Source organism: Dama dama, chromosome 12 (assembly GCF_033118175.1).
Source record: "Dama dama isolate Ldn47 chromosome 12, ASM3311817v1, whole genome shotgun sequence".
In the NCBI taxonomy this organism is placed as follows: Eukaryota; Metazoa; Chordata; class Mammalia; order Artiodactyla; family Cervidae; genus Dama; species Dama dama.
The window spans coordinates 76,648,382-76,665,170 of NC_083692.1; the positions used below are offsets into that span (position 1 = coordinate 76,648,382).

At 40.1% G+C, this 16,789-nt stretch overlaps 1 long non-coding RNA gene across 1 annotated transcript in view; it reads right to left on the minus strand.

The window, feature by feature from the left end:
- Positions 1-1,321: 1,321 nt before the first annotated feature.
- The window catches only part of LOC133067351 (uncharacterized), a 39,393-nt gene continuing 23,925 nt past the window's right edge, over positions 1,322-16,789 (minus strand). Inside the window, exons 2-3 of the long non-coding RNA XR_009695232.1 lie at positions 3,362-3,421; positions 1,322-1,480 (exon numbers count right to left, since the gene is read on the minus strand). This is a non-coding gene — a long non-coding RNA (uncharacterized LOC133067351). The remainder of the gene's footprint in view (positions 1,481-3,361; positions 3,422-16,789) is intronic.

Genomic DNA, 16,789 nt, shown 5'->3' on the forward strand with positions numbered 1-16,789 from the left:
TAACCAAAGTGTGTTTCCTGCCACATTTGCAATCCCAATCTCTCTCAAGTTGAATAACAGCAGTCCATCCCAAGGCAACCCAATTCTGAAAGGTAGTCAGCTTTCTTTGCATTGTGAGCTCTTAAGAGATATCCTCAATGTTTGTGAAGCTGGTCTCAAGAAAGCAGTGTTTGATTCCTCATTTTGAACCACAGGAAGTTGATTCTAGGGCAGAAATGGTGTATTTCTAGCACATGTATGTGGTCTCATCTCTGATTGACTGGGCAACAAGATGCAAAATCCATACCTGCAGCAGAATGTTCCACAGACCTAGGTTGCAGAACTTTCCTCTGTTGAGGATACTTGATCAGAATAAATGGAGAGGAGCACTTTGCCAGCCTCATTACTGATTCCGTGGCTTCATCCAAACTGGCATTTCACATGATGTACTCTGCATATAAGTTAAATAAGCAGGGTGACAATAGACAGCCTTGATGTATTCCTTTCCCAATTTGAACCAGTCCATGTCCAGTTCCATGTCCAGTTCTAATTGTTGCTTCTTGACCTGCATACAGATTTCTCAGAGAGAAGGTCAGGTGGTCTGGTATTCCCATCTCTCGAAGAATTTCCCACAGTCTGTTGTGATCCACACAGTCAAAGGCTTTGGCATAGTCAATAAAGCAGAAGTAGATGTTTTTCTGGAACTCTCTTTCTTTTTGATGTTTCAGGTGATGTTGGCAGTTTGATCTTTGGCTCCTCTGCCTTTTCTAAATCCAGCTTGAACATCTGAAAGTTCACAGTTCACATATTGTTGAAGCTTGGCTTGGAGAATTCTGAGCATTACTTTGCTAGCATGTAGATGAATGCAATTGTGCCATAGTTTGAACATTCTTTGCCATTGCCTTTCTTTGGGATTGGAATGAAAACTGACCTTTTCCAGTCCTATGGCCACTGCTGAGTTTTCCAAATTTGCTGACATATTGAGTGCAGCACTTTCCCAGCATCATCTTTTAGGATTTGAAATAGCTCAACTGCAATTCCATCACCTCCACTGGCTTTGTTTGTAGTGATGCTTCCTAAGGCCCACTTGACTTTCCATTCCAGGATGTCTGGCTCTAGGTGAGTGATCACACCATCGGGGCTTTCTGCATCATGAAGATCTTTTTTGTATAGCTCCTCTGTGTATTCTTGCTACCTCTTCTTAATATCCTCTGCTTCTCTTAGGTCCATACCATTTCTCTCCTTTATTGTGCTCATCTTTGCATGAAGTGTTCTCTGGATATCTCTAATTTTGTTGAAGAGATCTCTAGTCTTTCCCATTCTATTGTTTTCCTCTATTTCTTTTCACTGATCACTGGGGAGGACCTTCTTATCTCTCCTTGCTATTCTTGGAAACTCTGCATTCAAATGGGTATATCGCTCCTTTTCTCCTTTGCTTTTCTTTTCTCTTCTTTTCTTAGTTATTTGTAAGGCCTCCTCAGACGAACATTTTGCCTACACTCTAATAAAAAGTTTAAAAACAAAAAGCAAATGGTGTTTTAAATGGTATGGAAAAATAATTGTCCTGAATATGTATCAGTGAATGACACCTAGTTTGTTCCTCAATTCCCTCAGCTCAAACCTTTATTACTAACTGCTTTTTCAATGCCCCCTTTCAGGATCAGCCTAACTTAATTGCCAGTGAAAGAAAAATAGACAAAGTAAAAGTTTGTGGTGAGTCAGACGTTTTTTCTCATCTGTACACAGACCACATGACATATGAATATGACAAACACCACTTCCTGTTTGAAGGAGTCACACAAGAACTGAGGTATTATGCGTATGTGCTGCCTGGTGCACAAAAACACTGAACTCTAAGCTTGAGGCAGAACTGAGCACATTTGTGTAGGGGAATCCGTGCCTCATGCTGCTCTCCAGTCTGCTCTGGGTGTTCCTGGCCTTCACCTTCTCTGGTAGGGATGCTTCCAAACATGGGTGTGAGTGTCCAGGGTGAAAGGACTGCACACAGGCATGTGGTGCTTCACAGGGACTTGGGGAGGAAAGGAGGATTGGAATTAGCAAGCATCTTATGATTTCAGTTTGCTTTTTTGGGGGGAGGGTGGTCTGAAATGAGTCTAATTCCTATACTATTTTATTCACTGCTTCATCTCTGTTTTATGATTTTTTCCACAGGATCTGGTAGCCCAGAAAGTTATTCAAGATCAAGCAGACATATTCACTCAGATTGGAGAGGCAGTCACTGTGAACTGTCGGTGTGAAAAAAGTTAGAGGAGTTACAACATTTTTTGGTATAAGCAACCTCCTAGTGGAGAGATGATTTTCCTTACAAGGGATGGTCACTACTCTATAAATTTTCAGAGATCACTTAAATAACCTTCAGCCTCACCATTTCAACCTTACAACTGGAAGATTCTGCAAAGTACTTCTGTGCTCTCTTTGAACTCACAGTGCTCAAGGTAATAGGAAAAGCCTAACAAAAACCCCAGAGCTTAATAAAAGAGAGCCCCTCTGCTGCAGGACCAGAGCTGAGATACACACCTGTAGATCCTAGGCAAGAAATGGTAATCCTGCGGTTGCTTCATCTGTGGTCTGCATCAGAGGATTTAATTCTAAATAAAATTTCCTTCCATGACATATGGAAGGTGTCCAGAGTAACTCTCTCCTGATAACATTCTCCTCTTGAATTTTTTACTTTAAATCAACCATACAAAATATGTGCAAAGTTGTCTAAATTTGAAGACTTTCTCTACAGTAATATAAAATGGTAGTTTCACCTAGAGATCCTCACATCACAAGTCTGGGTCTAGAGTCTGAAATCATCATGAAAATAATTTCCTTGGTCCTTTCCTTTTAGGGCTTCCCAGGCGCTAGGGGTAAAGAACTCGCTTGCCAATGCAGGAGACATAAGAGACACAGATTTGATCCCTGGTTTGGGAAGATCACCTGGAGGAGGCCATGGCCACCAACTCCAGTATTCTTGCCTGGAGAATCCCCTGGACAGAGGAAGTTCGTGGGCTACAGTCCATGGGGGTGCAAAGAGTCAGACATGACTGAAGTGACTTATCATACAGTTCTTTCCTCTTAGACATTGTGTCAGAGCATATTCAGAGGAGAACCACCAGTGATGCACAATAAGAGATTAGTTATAAGGATTATTCACAGGCAGGGGCTAGAGCTGGTGGAAGAGTCTATGAAAGCTATTATATTTGTATTAGGTTTGTGCTTGAGATCACTGTAAGTCAACTAAAGTACCATTTATGAAGGAAAGTTGGATGTGGCAACTGGACAAACTGTGGACAAACTGGAAAAAGCATGGACAAACTGACATGTACATGAGGACGATGGAACCCACAAGACACACTAAGACTTGTCTTTCTCTTACCTCCTTCAGGCTCACAGTAGTGGGCGAACTTCAGAAGTATGCCATCATGCTGCATGCATACTTGGTCAAAGACAAAGAGAATATGAGTTAGAGATCTGGGGGGAGATCGAGGAGTTGTGAGTCAACAATAAATTGAACTATCAGACCAGCAGCAACATTATGGGTTGCCATAGTTTCTGTAACCCTGAACCAACCACCGGAACCTAGAAACATGACTACTTCATCACAGTTCAGTTCAGTCGCTCAGTTGTTTCCGACTCTTTGCGACCCCATGAATCGCAGCACACCAGGCCTCCTTGTCCATCACAAACTCCCAGAATCTACTCCAACTCATGTCCATCGAGTCGGTGATGCCATCCAGCCATCTCATCCTCTGTCGTCCACTTCTCCTTCTGCCCACAATCGCTCCCAGCATCAGGGTCTTTTCCAGTGAGTCAACTCCGCATCAGGTGGCAAAAGTATTGGAGTTTCAGCCTCAGCATCAGTCCTTCCAATGAACACCCAGGACTGATCTCCTTTAGGATGGACTGGTTGCATCTCCTTGCAATCCAAGGGACTCTCAAGAGTCTTCTCCAACACCACAGTTCAAAATCATCCATTTTTTGGTGCTCATCTTTCTTCACAGTCCAACTCTCACATCCATACATGACCGCTGGAAAAACCATAGCATTGACTAGATGGACCTTTGTTGGCAAAGTAATGTCCCTGCTTTTTAATATGCTCTCTAGGTTGGTCATAACTTTCCTTCCAAGGAGTAAGCATCTTTTAATTTCATGGCTGCAATCATCACCTGCAGTGATTTTGGAGCCCAAAAAAATAAAGTCTGACACTGCTTCCAATGTTTTCCCATCTATTTCCCATGAAGTGATGGGATGCTTCATCACAAGTACCTTCCAAATCTTACACAAAGCTCTTTTGTGGCCAACCATAACCCAGAACAATACAGAGAAGCAAATTCTGGGAAATAGATTAAGTTGAGATAGTACCAAGCCACCAAAATAGCTTAACTGGTTAACTTCCCTCCTTGTTAATTAAGCACTCATTACCTCTTTTTTTTTTATTAGTTGGCAGCTAATTACTTCACAACATTTCAGTGGGTTTTGTCATACATTGATATGAATCAGCCATAGATTTACACGTATTCCCCATCCCGATTCCTCTGGGTCTTCCCAGTGCACCAGGCCCAAGCACTTTTCTCATGCATCCCACCTGGGCTGGTGATCTGTTTCACCATAGATAGTATACATGCTGTTCTTTTGAAATATCCCACCCTCACATTCTCCCACAGAGTTCAAAAGTCTGTTCTGTATTTCTGTGTCTCTTTTTCTGTTTTGCATATAGGGTTATCGTTACCATCTTTCTAAATTCCATATACATGTGTTAGTATGCTGTAATGTTCTTTATCTTTCTGGCTTACTTCACTCTGTATAAGGGGCTCCAGTTTCATCCATCTCATTAGGACTGATTCAAATGAATTCTTTTTAATGGCTGAGTAATATTCCATGGTGTATATGTACCACAGCTTCCTTATCCATTCATCTGTTGATGGGCATCTAGGTTGCTTCCATGTCCTGGCTATTATAAACAGTGCTGTGATGAACATTGGGGTGCATGTGTCTCTTTCAGATCTGGTTTCCTCAGTGTGTATGCCCAGAAGTGGGATTGCTGGGTCATATAGCAGTTCTATTTCCAGTTTTTTAAGAAATCTCCACACTGTTTTCCATAGTGGCTGTACTAGTTTGCATTCCCACCAACAGTGTAAGAGGGTTCCCTTTTCTCCACACCCTCTCCAGCATTTATTGCTTGTAGACTTTTGGATAGCAGCCATCCTGACTGGTGTGTAATGGTACCTCATTGTGGTTTTGATTTGCATTTCTCTAATAATGAGTGATGTTGAGTATCTTTTCATGTGTTTGTTAGCCATCTGTATGTCTTCTTTGGAGAAATGTCTGTTTAGTTCTTTGGCCCATTTTTTGATTGGGTCATTTATTTTTCTGGAATTGAGCTGTAGGAGTTGCTTGTATATTTTTGAGATTAATCCTTTGTCTGTTTCTTCATTTGCTATTATTTTCTCCCAATCTGAGGGCTGTCTTTTCACCTTACTTATAGTTTCCTTTGTAGTGCAAAAGCTTTTAAGTTTCATTAGGTCCCATTTGTTTATTTTTGCTTTTATTTCCAATATTCTGGGAGGTGGGTCATAGAGGATCTTGCTGTGATTTATGTCGGAGAGTGTTTTGCCTATGTTCTCCTCTAGGAGTTTTATAGTTTCTGGTCTTACATTTAGATCTTTAATCCATTTTGAGTTTATTTTTGTGTATGGTGTTAGAAAGTGTTCTAGTTTCATTCTTTTACAAGTGGTTGACCAGTTTTCCCAGCACCACTTGTTAAAGAGGTTGTCTTTTTCCCATTGTATATCCTTGCCTCCTTTGTCAAAGATAAGGTGTCCATAGGTTCGTGGATTTATCTCTGGGCTTTCTATTCTGTTCCATTGATCTATATTTCTGTCTTTGTGCCAGTACCATACTGTCTTGATGACTGTGGCTTTGTAGTAGAGTCTGAAGTCAGGCAGGTTGATTCCTCCAGTTCCATTCTTCTTTCTCAAGATTACTTTGGCTATTTGAGGTTTTTTGTATTTCCATACAAATTGTGAAATTCTTTGGTCTAGTTCTGTGAAAAATACCATTGGTAGCTTGATAGGGATTGCATTGAATCTATAGATTGCTTTGGGTAGAATAGCCATTTTGCCAATATTGATTTTTCCAATCCATGAACATGGTATGTTTCTCCATCTGTTTGTGTCCTCTTTGATTTCTTTCATCAGTGTTTTATAGTTTTCTATGTATAGGTCTTCTGTTTCTTTAGGTAGATGTACTCCTAAGTATTTTATTCTTTTTTTTGCAATGGTGAATGGTATTGTTTCCTTAATTTCTCTTTCTGTTTTTTCATTGTTAGTATATTGAAATGCAAGGGATTTCTGTGTGTTAATTTTATATCCTGCAACTTTACTATATTCACTGATTAGCTCTAGTAATTTTCTGGTAGAGTCTTTAGGGTTTTCTATGTAGAGGATCATGTCATCTGCAAACAGTGAGAGTTTCACTTCTTCTTTTCCTATCTGGATTCCTTTTACTTCTTTTTCTGCTCTGATTGCTATGGCCAAAACTTCCAACACTATGTTGAATCGTAGTGGTGAGAGTGGGCACCCTTGTCTTGTTCCTGATTTCAGGGGAAATGCTTTCAATTTTTCACCATTGAGGGTGATGCTTGCTGTGGGTTTGTCATATATAGCTTTTATTATGTTGAGGTATGTTCCTTCTATTCCTGCTTTTTGGAGAGTTTTAATCATAAATGAGTGTTCATTCTTTACCTCCTTGAACACCACAACTTTGAATAAGGACCACAGGAAAACTATGCTTCCTGTTAATATGATGCAATTATTCTTTATTCAGCCAAAACAAGCTCTCTCCTTCAAAGAGAATACCAAGTTCATTTATCTATTTAAGGGTGACGTTCTTTCCTCTTCTAGCTGAATCACACTCTCCAATTGACCCTGTATCTTTACTACAGAGATACAGTGAGATATAAGATTAACTTGTAGCAGCACATTTTCTGTTATCAGAAGCAGGCAAAGAGGAGAGGGAAGCTAAAAATGGCTAATGTATACATAAATATATTCATATAAAATGAAAATAATTTCATAAATATTCTAGGTTTTGTTCCTTCAAATGACCACATGGCTGTAACTAGTATTTATAACTACCTCATCCATTACCTATTCCATAACCTCTTTAGCGTAGCAAGAACCTCTACTCCTTGTTGTACTTGACTTCCTCTAAAAGAAGCTCCTTATTCAGGAGCAATGCTATGTGGAAAGTCATAAAGATGAATAAAGAGTTCTTTAAGTTGACCGCTGTGGTTTTGGCAGAAGCTTGCAAGGTCTTGAAGACAAATTCAAGGGTCTATTTAGTGGGAAAAAAATCGTGCTAATAGGCAGGGGAAATTGATATGTTGTATTCTGGGAAACATCATTAAGAATGACACTTGTCTTCTCATCACAAACAATAGCAGTCATAACAGGAAAACATTTGTAAAGTCTTTAAAGAAAACAACAAATAAAACTTTCAAGGAAACTTCTAATGAGCATAAAGCATATTTTTAAATTGTCTTTTTTGTTAAAAAACACTGCTAAGAGAGTTCAAAGCCAGTGCCAGTCTGGAAGGCTATATATACAATACACATCACTGAAAAAGGAATCAACTGCAGAATATATTAAAAGCCCATAAAGCAAAAAGGAGTGAAAATAGTCACTTCTTAGTCATTAATAAGAACAACTTATTAATAGTCATTAATAAGAATGGCAAAATCTTGGAGATCCAATTCAGAAATATTATATCCAATAGCTAGTAAATATGCAAGATGTCCTTGATTTCACTATTTTTATGGAAATCAAAGTCAAACCTCACTTGTTCCATCTGTGTCTTTTCAGCACCCTGAGTGTATCAATGTAGCTAGCTGGCTATCACACCAAAAGGATAAGGAAAAATAATGACTATCTTCAGGAAAACAAGTGATTAAATAAATTTCTTAGAAGTGTCCATTACTGAACTGATGTGGAGTTGAAAAATCAGGTCACAGACCTGGACATTAATGGAAAGGAGGTTTTAGTAGAATATAGAAAGACGGTATTTATTGAGCTTACTGTATGTCAGGCACTTCCGATTCATTATCAAATTTAAATATCAAAACCCTATGAGACAGATTTTACTGTTCCAATTTTTTTAATCTTTGAGAAATGAGACACAACTTTCTTAACTGTGAAAAGCATCTTAAACTTTTATTGTCATCCTGAGTGTACCATTTAGAGGGCTTCTTGGAGAAGATTTGGGTATGAGGAAGCACTTGACCCAGAACAGGGTGACTGGATGTCTCAGTGATGGTGACATGATGGGTTTAAACTGGAACCTAAAGGGATCTATGAAGAACTGTTCTATGAAGATCTACAAGATCTTCTAGAAATAGCACCAAAAAAAGATGTCCTTTTCATCATAGGGGATTGGAATGCACACATAGGAAGTCAAGAGATACCTGGAATAACAGGCACGTTTTGCCTTGGAGTACAAAATGAAGCAGGACAAGGACTAATAGAGTTTTGCCAAGAAAACACACTGGTCATAGAGACACCCTCTTCCAACAACATGAGAGCCCACCCTACGCATGGATATCACCAGAGGGTTAATACAGAAATCAAACTGATTATATTCTTTGCAGCCAAAGATGGAGAAACTCTACACAGTCAGCAAAAACAGGATCTGGAGCTGACTGTGGCTCAGATCATGAGGTCGTTACTGCAAAATTTAGGCTTAAGCTGAAGAAAGTAGGGAAAACCACTAGACCATTCACTGGAGCATAGAAAAAGCAAGGGAATTCCAGAAAACATCTACTTCTGCTTTGTAGACTATGCTAAAGCCTTTGACTGTGTGGATCAAAACAAACTGGAAAATTATTAAATAGATAGGAATACCAGACCACCTTACCTGCCTCCTGAGAAACCTGTATGCAGGTCAAGAAGCAACAGTTAGAACCAGACATGGAACAACAAACTGATTAAAAATTGGGAAAGGAATACATCAAGGCTGTATACTGTCACCCTGCTTATTTAAATTATATGCAGAGTACATTATGTAAAATGCTGGGTTAGATGAATCACAAGCTGGAATCAAGTTTGCCAGGAGAAATACCAACAACCTCAAATATGCAGATGATACCACTCTAATGGCAGAAAGAGAAGAGTAACTAAAAAGGCTCTTGATGAGAGTGAAGGAGGACAGTGACAAACTCAACATTCAAAAAACTAAGATCATGGCATCTGGGGTCCCAACACTTAATGCAAATAGATGGGGAAAAAGCAGAAGCAGTGACAGATTTTATTTTCTTGGGCTCCAAAATCACTGCAGAAGATGACTGCAGCCATGATATTAAAAGACATTTGCTCCTTGGGAGGAAAGCTGTGACAAACCTAGACAGCATATTAAAAAGCAGAGACATCACTTTGCCAACAAAGTTCCACAGAGCTGAAGCTATGGTTTTCCAGTAGTCATACTGATGTGAGAGTTAGACCCTAAAGAAGGCTGAGTGCTGAAGAATTGAGGCTTTCTAATAGTGGTGCTGCAGAAGACCTTTGAGAATTTCTTGGACAGCAAAGAGATCAAAGCAGTCAATCCTAAAGGAAATCAATCCAGAATATTCATCAGAAAGATTGATGCTGAAGCTGAAGTTCCAATACTTTGGCCATCTGATGTAGAGAGCTGACTGACTGGAAAAGACCCTGATGCTGGGAAAGCTTGAGGGCAGGAGAAGAAGGGGGTGATTGGATGGCAGCATCCACACAATGGACATGCGCTTGAACAAACTCTTGGAGATAGAGGAGGATGAGAAATTGTGGTGTGCTACAGTTCATGGGGTCACAAAGAGTCAGACATGACTTAAAGACTGAGCAACAACAACACTTCCAGCGAGTATTTATGAATATTTGTTAAATGAACAAAGCATGATTACTATAACATTTACTCCTAAGTCTTCAGTATAATTTTCCTCCATGCTAGACTTGGATTTATTATTTATAGTCTATTATTCATTGTTCACAACAATAACCTTCTGTTTATACTATCAGAGTCTTTTATTTGGCATGCATCCCATAAAATTGGAAGATTGTTTTCAGAATAACTTAAACAGTTGTTTAACGTAATTTCTCATCAAATTCATGAATAGTGATTCATCGGCTCACTCAGAAACCATGCAATTCTTGAGTGCCTACTGTGTATCAAACTCTCTTATAAATATTGAATTACATGGGCTTTGAAGTAAATTTTAAATATAGGAATGTTAGAGACAAATGAAAAAGCGATCCACAAATGAGAATCGTATGACTGCAGAGACCTGGTGTGCTGCGGTTCATGGGGTCGCAAAGATTCGGACACGGCTGAGCGACTGAACTGAACTGAACTGAAAGCAGTCAAGGATAATTAAAACTTTCTGTGAGGTATTTAGGACCAAGGAAATCCGGATGAGCACAGAGGTGTGACAAGGAAGGTGTGTGTGCTGTGTGGCAAGTTGCTTCAATCGTGTCTAGCTCTGCGAGTCATGGCCTGTAGCCCGCAGGCTCTTCTGTCCAGTGGATTCTCCAGGCAAGAATACTGAAGCGGGTTGCTATGCCCTTCTCTAGGGGATCTTCCTGATCCAGGAATTGAACATGGGTCTCTTAAGTCTCCTGCATTGGCAGGTGAGTTCTTTACCACTCGCATCACTTGGGAAGCCCATTTACCTTCAAATCTGAGGAGCTTTTCAAAAAGTTCCTTGCTGACTTTTGGTGTGGGTTTAGCTCTGCAGGTCTTCTATTCAGTCACAGGAGGGGGCTGATTCATCTGAAAACGGTGTTTCTTTCTGGGAGAAAAGGAGGGAAATTTGTTTTCCATTGATGCGCCAAAAAAAGGAAAAATGACATGCTTTCATCTTCTTTAGACAGCTTGAGCTTTTTATCCCTTGTTGAATGTGTGTGATGAAGGATTCAGGGGATCTTAGCCCAACAGCCTAAGCTCTTTCCATGTTCCTCCCTAACACTGCTTTCCCATTTCCCTGCTCTGATTATCTCTTCCCTTTTCTATTCCTTATAACCTTTTTTCCCTCCTCTGACTTTTTAAAGCAGTCACATCCACCTCCACCCCACCCCCACCTACTTTGCCTTTCTTTCTGTCTATCCCTCTGCCTTAGCATCTTTGCTGCACAACACCCACAAGCATCGGCATAGGGAACACGAGGATTATGGACCACTGTTCAAGGAGGATGAGGTGAACACCATCTATGTCAATACATATATGTCAATAAGAACAGATGTATGAAAAATGTCTACCTAGATGGCAATAGTTGCATGATTCCAAGAACACTTACAAGAGCTCCGATTTCCAGGATGTGTAGCTTTTAGTCTCAATGTTGTTAATTTTTTCATCTCCCAGAGCAAATCACTGCCTACTTTTGAATCTCTCATACATTTTCTGGAATGTGGATGGAAATTTTCATTATCTTACAACACAGAGCTCAGTACATTTTTCTGGATTAAATATTATGCTCTGCAAGCTTCATGGAGCATCAGCCAATTTCTTAAGAAACAAATGATAGACCAATGGTTGTGCATAGACACATCATTGTGATTGGTATTCCTTTTCCCGAGGCAGACATTAAACTTCAGAGATGATTGCACTGTGAGCTGGGGATGTTTCACCATCTTTTGAGGAAATGACTAAAACAGGGGAGGAAGACTTAGATGAGGGATTGCTTGATCATTGCCTGAGAAGGTCCTGGCAACAACACAGCGATGTCTGCACTGGTTGTAAGTTTTTACTAACAGCTGTAGCCTCTCTTCTCTGGAACCTCCTTGAGCCAAGGATCAGACACAATCTGAACTCTGAGTCCACGATCCTAGCTTGTCCTTGAAGTATGAGGCTGGTGACTGGAGTAGCCGTGTTTCTGACCTTGAGTAAGTGTTCTGTGTCTATAAAGGATGACTTGAGGGCAAAGGCCACAAAGAGTCACTTACTCTCCACTCCCTTCCCTGTGCTGTAATCACCATCACAGTGATGGGACTGAGAACCATCTGTGAATTTGCTAGGGAACACAAACTTCTACATGACAGATTAAACCATGGACATGATTCCAGAAGAGTCTTTAGCAGCAAGCAGGTTGTAGGAAATCTCTTGCTTTATTGAGCCAAGGACCCACGGAACAAAGCCTATGGATCTCTGATTCTTGACATGTATCTTTGGTCTCTATAATTTTGTTGTTCAGTCACTAAGTTGTATCCAACTTTTTACCAACGAATGACGGCAGTATGCCAGGCTCCTTTGTCCCCTATAATCTCTTGGAATATGTTCAAATTCATGTCCATTGAGACAGTAATGCTGTTTAACCATCTCATCCTCTACCGCCCCCTTCTCCTTTTGCCTTCAGTTTTTCCCAGCATCAGGGTATTTTTCAATGAGTCAGCTCTTCTCATCAGGTGTACAAATTATTGGAGCTTCAGTTTCAGCGTCAGTCCTTCCAGTGACTATTTAGGGTTCATTTCCTTTAGGATAACTGGTTTGATCTCCTTGCAGTCCAATAATGAACACCAATAATATTTTTGCAGGACATAAATAGAAACACAGGAGTAGAGGTTAGGGCTAGACAGTTACAGGAGGGTTATGCCCCTGATTCATAGAATTGCACTTATTTGTGCTCTGGAACTAATTTGATTTCTTAATCCCCCAGGGGATGTGTTTGATGCTAAGACCACTCAGCCCAGCTTCATGGATTGTGCTGAAGGAGAGGATGTAAACCTGCCTTGTAACCACTCTACTATTTGTAGAAATGAGTATATATACATTGGTATCGGCAAAATCCCAATCAGAGTCCACAGTATGTCATTCATGCAGTATGAAGCACAGTGAACAAAAGCCTGGCCTCTCTGACCATAGCTTCAGACAGAAAGTCCAGCACCTTGGTCCTGCCCCAGGTCACCCTGAAAGACACCACTGTGTACTACTGTGTCCTGAGAGGGGCACACGGGGACAGATGGGGCTGCATCTGTGCAGTATCTCTGGTGGGAAAAAGAGGGGACACAGTGGGGGAGCAGTCACGAGAGCAAATCTAGAGTCATTTAGAAGGAGAGTCAGAGAGCAGTAAGAGATGAGGAAAATGAAGGGAAGGAGAAGGGGAGAAGATGCATAAAGAAAAGAAAAAAAGGACAAGGAAGAAGTGCCTCATTAGTTGATGTAGCTGGGAAGAATCATATGGCTACTAAGAATCCCAATTGCAGCACAGAAATCAAGTGAGAACCATTAACAATTTGTCATGGTTCCTTCTTGTGTCAATAAAATGTTGGTTCCAGTGTGTTGGTCTCAATCTGAAAGTGAGAAAAATATAAATAACTCTCCTGTTCCAAAGGCTTGTTTTATGTGCAGGCTCAAGAACTGCAGCCTGCCAGCCTCCTCTGTCCAAGGAATTTTTCGGGCAAGAATACTGGAGTGGGTTGCCATTTCCTCCTCCATGGGATCATCCTGGCCCAGGGATCAAACCTGGTCTTTTTTGTCTCCTGCACTGCAGGCAGATTATTTACCACTGTGCCACCTGGGAAGTGGTCCAGATCAGTTTTTACAATGCCCATGTGGTACTCTGAGACATTCTGTCATTAATTGCCTTTCCATTAATAAATAATTGCTTCTATTGCTGTGCTATCATAAAGAGTGTTGTCTTTATATATCTTTGTAATTCATTTTTGTATCTACAGGGACACCTCTATTATAATGTAATTTCTGAAACTACAATGGCTATTCACAAAACAAGGTGTTTTTAACATTTTTTTGAGAAAGTGACAACTTGCCATTCCTGTGGTATGAACAATTATATTTCAGCTAACAGGGAAAAGGTGCAGTTTGCATCCTCTAAAAATTGAGAAATACCAGTATTTTCATTTTAACAATCTGAATAAACTTTATTGATAGTCATTTTACTGGTCCCTGGGCTTCCTACAGAGTTCCAAGGAATAGTAAGGAGAGATAAGAAAGCCCTCCTCAGTGATCAATGCAAAGAAATAGAGGAAAACAATAGAATGGGAAAGACTAGAGATCTCATCAAGAAAATGAGAGATACCAAGGGGACATTTCATGGAAAGATGGGCACAATAAAGGACAGAAATGGTATGAATCTAACAGAAGCAGAAGATGTTAAGAAGAGGTGGCAAGAATGCACAGAAAAACTATACAAAAAAGATCTTCATGACCCAGACAACCATGATGGTGTGATTACTCATCTAGAGCCAGACATCCTGGAATGGAAAGTCAAGTGGTCCTTAGAAAGCATCATTACGGACAAAGTCAGTGGAGGTGATGAAATTCCAGAAAGCTAATTCAAATCCTAAAAGATGATGCTGTGAAAGTGCTGCACTCAATATACCAGCAAATTTGGAAAACTCAGCATTGGCCACAGGATTGGAAAAGGTCAGTTGTCATTCCAATCCCAAAGAAAGACAATGCTGAAGAACATTCAAACTACCGCACAATTGCATTCATCTCACACGTTAGCAAAGTAATGCTCAGAAGTCTCAAAGCCAGGCCTCCACAGTACATGAACTGTGAACTTCCAGATGTTCAGGCTGGATTTAGAAAAGGCAGAGGAACCAGAGATCAAATTGCCAACATCAGCTGAAACATCGAAAAAGAAAGAGAGTCCCAGAAAAACATCTACTTCTGCTTTATTGACTATGCCAAGGCCTTTGACAGTGTGGATCACAATAAACTGTGGGAAATTCTGAAAGAGATGGGAATACCAGACCACCTTACCTTCCTCCTGAGAAACCTGTATGCAGGTCAAGAAGCAACAGTTAGAACTGGACATGGACTGGTTTAAATTGGGAAAGGAGTACATCAAGGCCGTCTATTGTCACCCTGTTTATTTAACTTATATGCAGAGTACTTCATGTGAAATGCCAGGCTGGATGAAGCACAAACTGTAATCAAGATTGTTGGGAGAAATATCAATAACCTCAGATATGCAGATGACACCACCCTTATGGCAGAAAGTGAAGAAGAACTAAAGAGCCTCTTGATGAAAGTGAAAGAGGAGAATGAAAAAGTTGGCTTAAAACTCAACATTCAGAAAACTAAGATCATGGCTTCCAGTCCCATCACTTCATGGGAAATAGATGGGGAAATAGTGGAAACAGTGACAAACTTTATTTTCTTGGCCTCCAAATCACTGCAGATGGTGACTGCAGCCATGAAATTAAAAGACACTTGCTCCTTGGAAGAAAAGCTATGACCAACCTATACAGCATACTAAAAAGCAGAGACGTTACTTTGCCAACAAAAGTCCGTCTAGTCTAAGCTATGGTTTTTCCAGTGGTCATGTATGGATGTAAGATTTGGACTATAACGAAAGCTGAGCATTGAAGGATTGATACTTTTGAACTTTGGTGTTGGAGAAGACGCTTGAGAGACCCTTGGACTGCAAGGAGATCAAACCAGTCAGTCCTAAAGGAAATCAGTCCTGAATATTCATTGGAAGGACTGATGCTGAAACTGAAGCTCCAATACGTTGGCCACCTGATGCGAAGAGTTGACTCATTGGAAAAGACCCTGATGCTGGGAGACATTGAAGGCGGGAGAAGGGGATGACAGAGGATGAGATGGTTGGATGGCATCACCGACTCGATGGACGTGAGTTTGAATAAGTTCCAGGAGTTGGTGATGGACAGGAAAGCCTGGCATGCTGCCGTCCATGGGGTCACAAAGAGTCAGACATGACTGAGTGATCGAGCTGAACTGAACATCCATACAGTAAAAGATAATTTATAGGTATATTTCAACTTGCAAGAGGGTTAAGTCTCAATAAACCATTTTAAGTTGAAAATACCAGTAAGAGGAAAATGCATTTAATATACTTAACCTACTGTGAGTCAGAGCTTCGCCTGGCCTACCTTAAAGGTATGATACTGAAAGTGAAAAACATCATGGTTGTATGGGTACAGAACGGTTGTAAGTGTATCAATAGTTTACCCTCCTGTTCCTGGGACTGACTGAGCGCTCAGCTCACTGTTGCTGCCAAGAACCATCAGAGGAGATAATACGGCATGCTGCTAGCATGGGGAAAGATCAAAGTTCAAAGTATGGTTTCTAGGGGATGCATACATAGCTTTCTCCACACCAGAAAGTCAAAAATCCTAAGTTGATTCATCTTAAGTTAGAGACAGTCTGTTGTGATTAAAAGTAATAGAATATTGATACACACAATAGCCCAGATGGATCTCAAGCTGAGTGAAAAAAAAGTTAGTTTCAGAAGACTACATGGTAGATGACTACACTTAACATATTTTTATGATTGTATACATAATGTATGAGTTTACTTACATAGAATTCTCATAAAGACAAAATATAGAGATAAAAGATCAGTATCTCCTAGGGGTCATCACCAGTCGCAGGGGTGAGGAGGGTACGAAAATGGTTATGTTTAGAGAGATGGAACAATTCTGTATCACGATTTTAGTGGTGGTACAAAAACCTACACCTGTGACAAAATTTCATAGAGCAATGCATAAAAAAGAGTGCATATAAAGCTGAAGTATCAGGCTATCATTTGTATTTTAGCAATATTTTAGAACTCTAAAACCCAGAAAAAAATTCATTAAAATTTTTGGATAAGACTGCCTTTCTCCAAGGACAAAAGTCTGTGAGTTTTTAAATAGAGTATTTAGATTTTGGATGGAGAAATGTAAGCATAGGCTAAATGAATAACTAGTAAGTAAGTAGATTACAAGAAGGGTCCATAGCTTATACTATATCTTATTATAGGTCTGTTCATATTGCTGCAGATGGCATTATTTTGTTCTTTTTCATGGCTGAG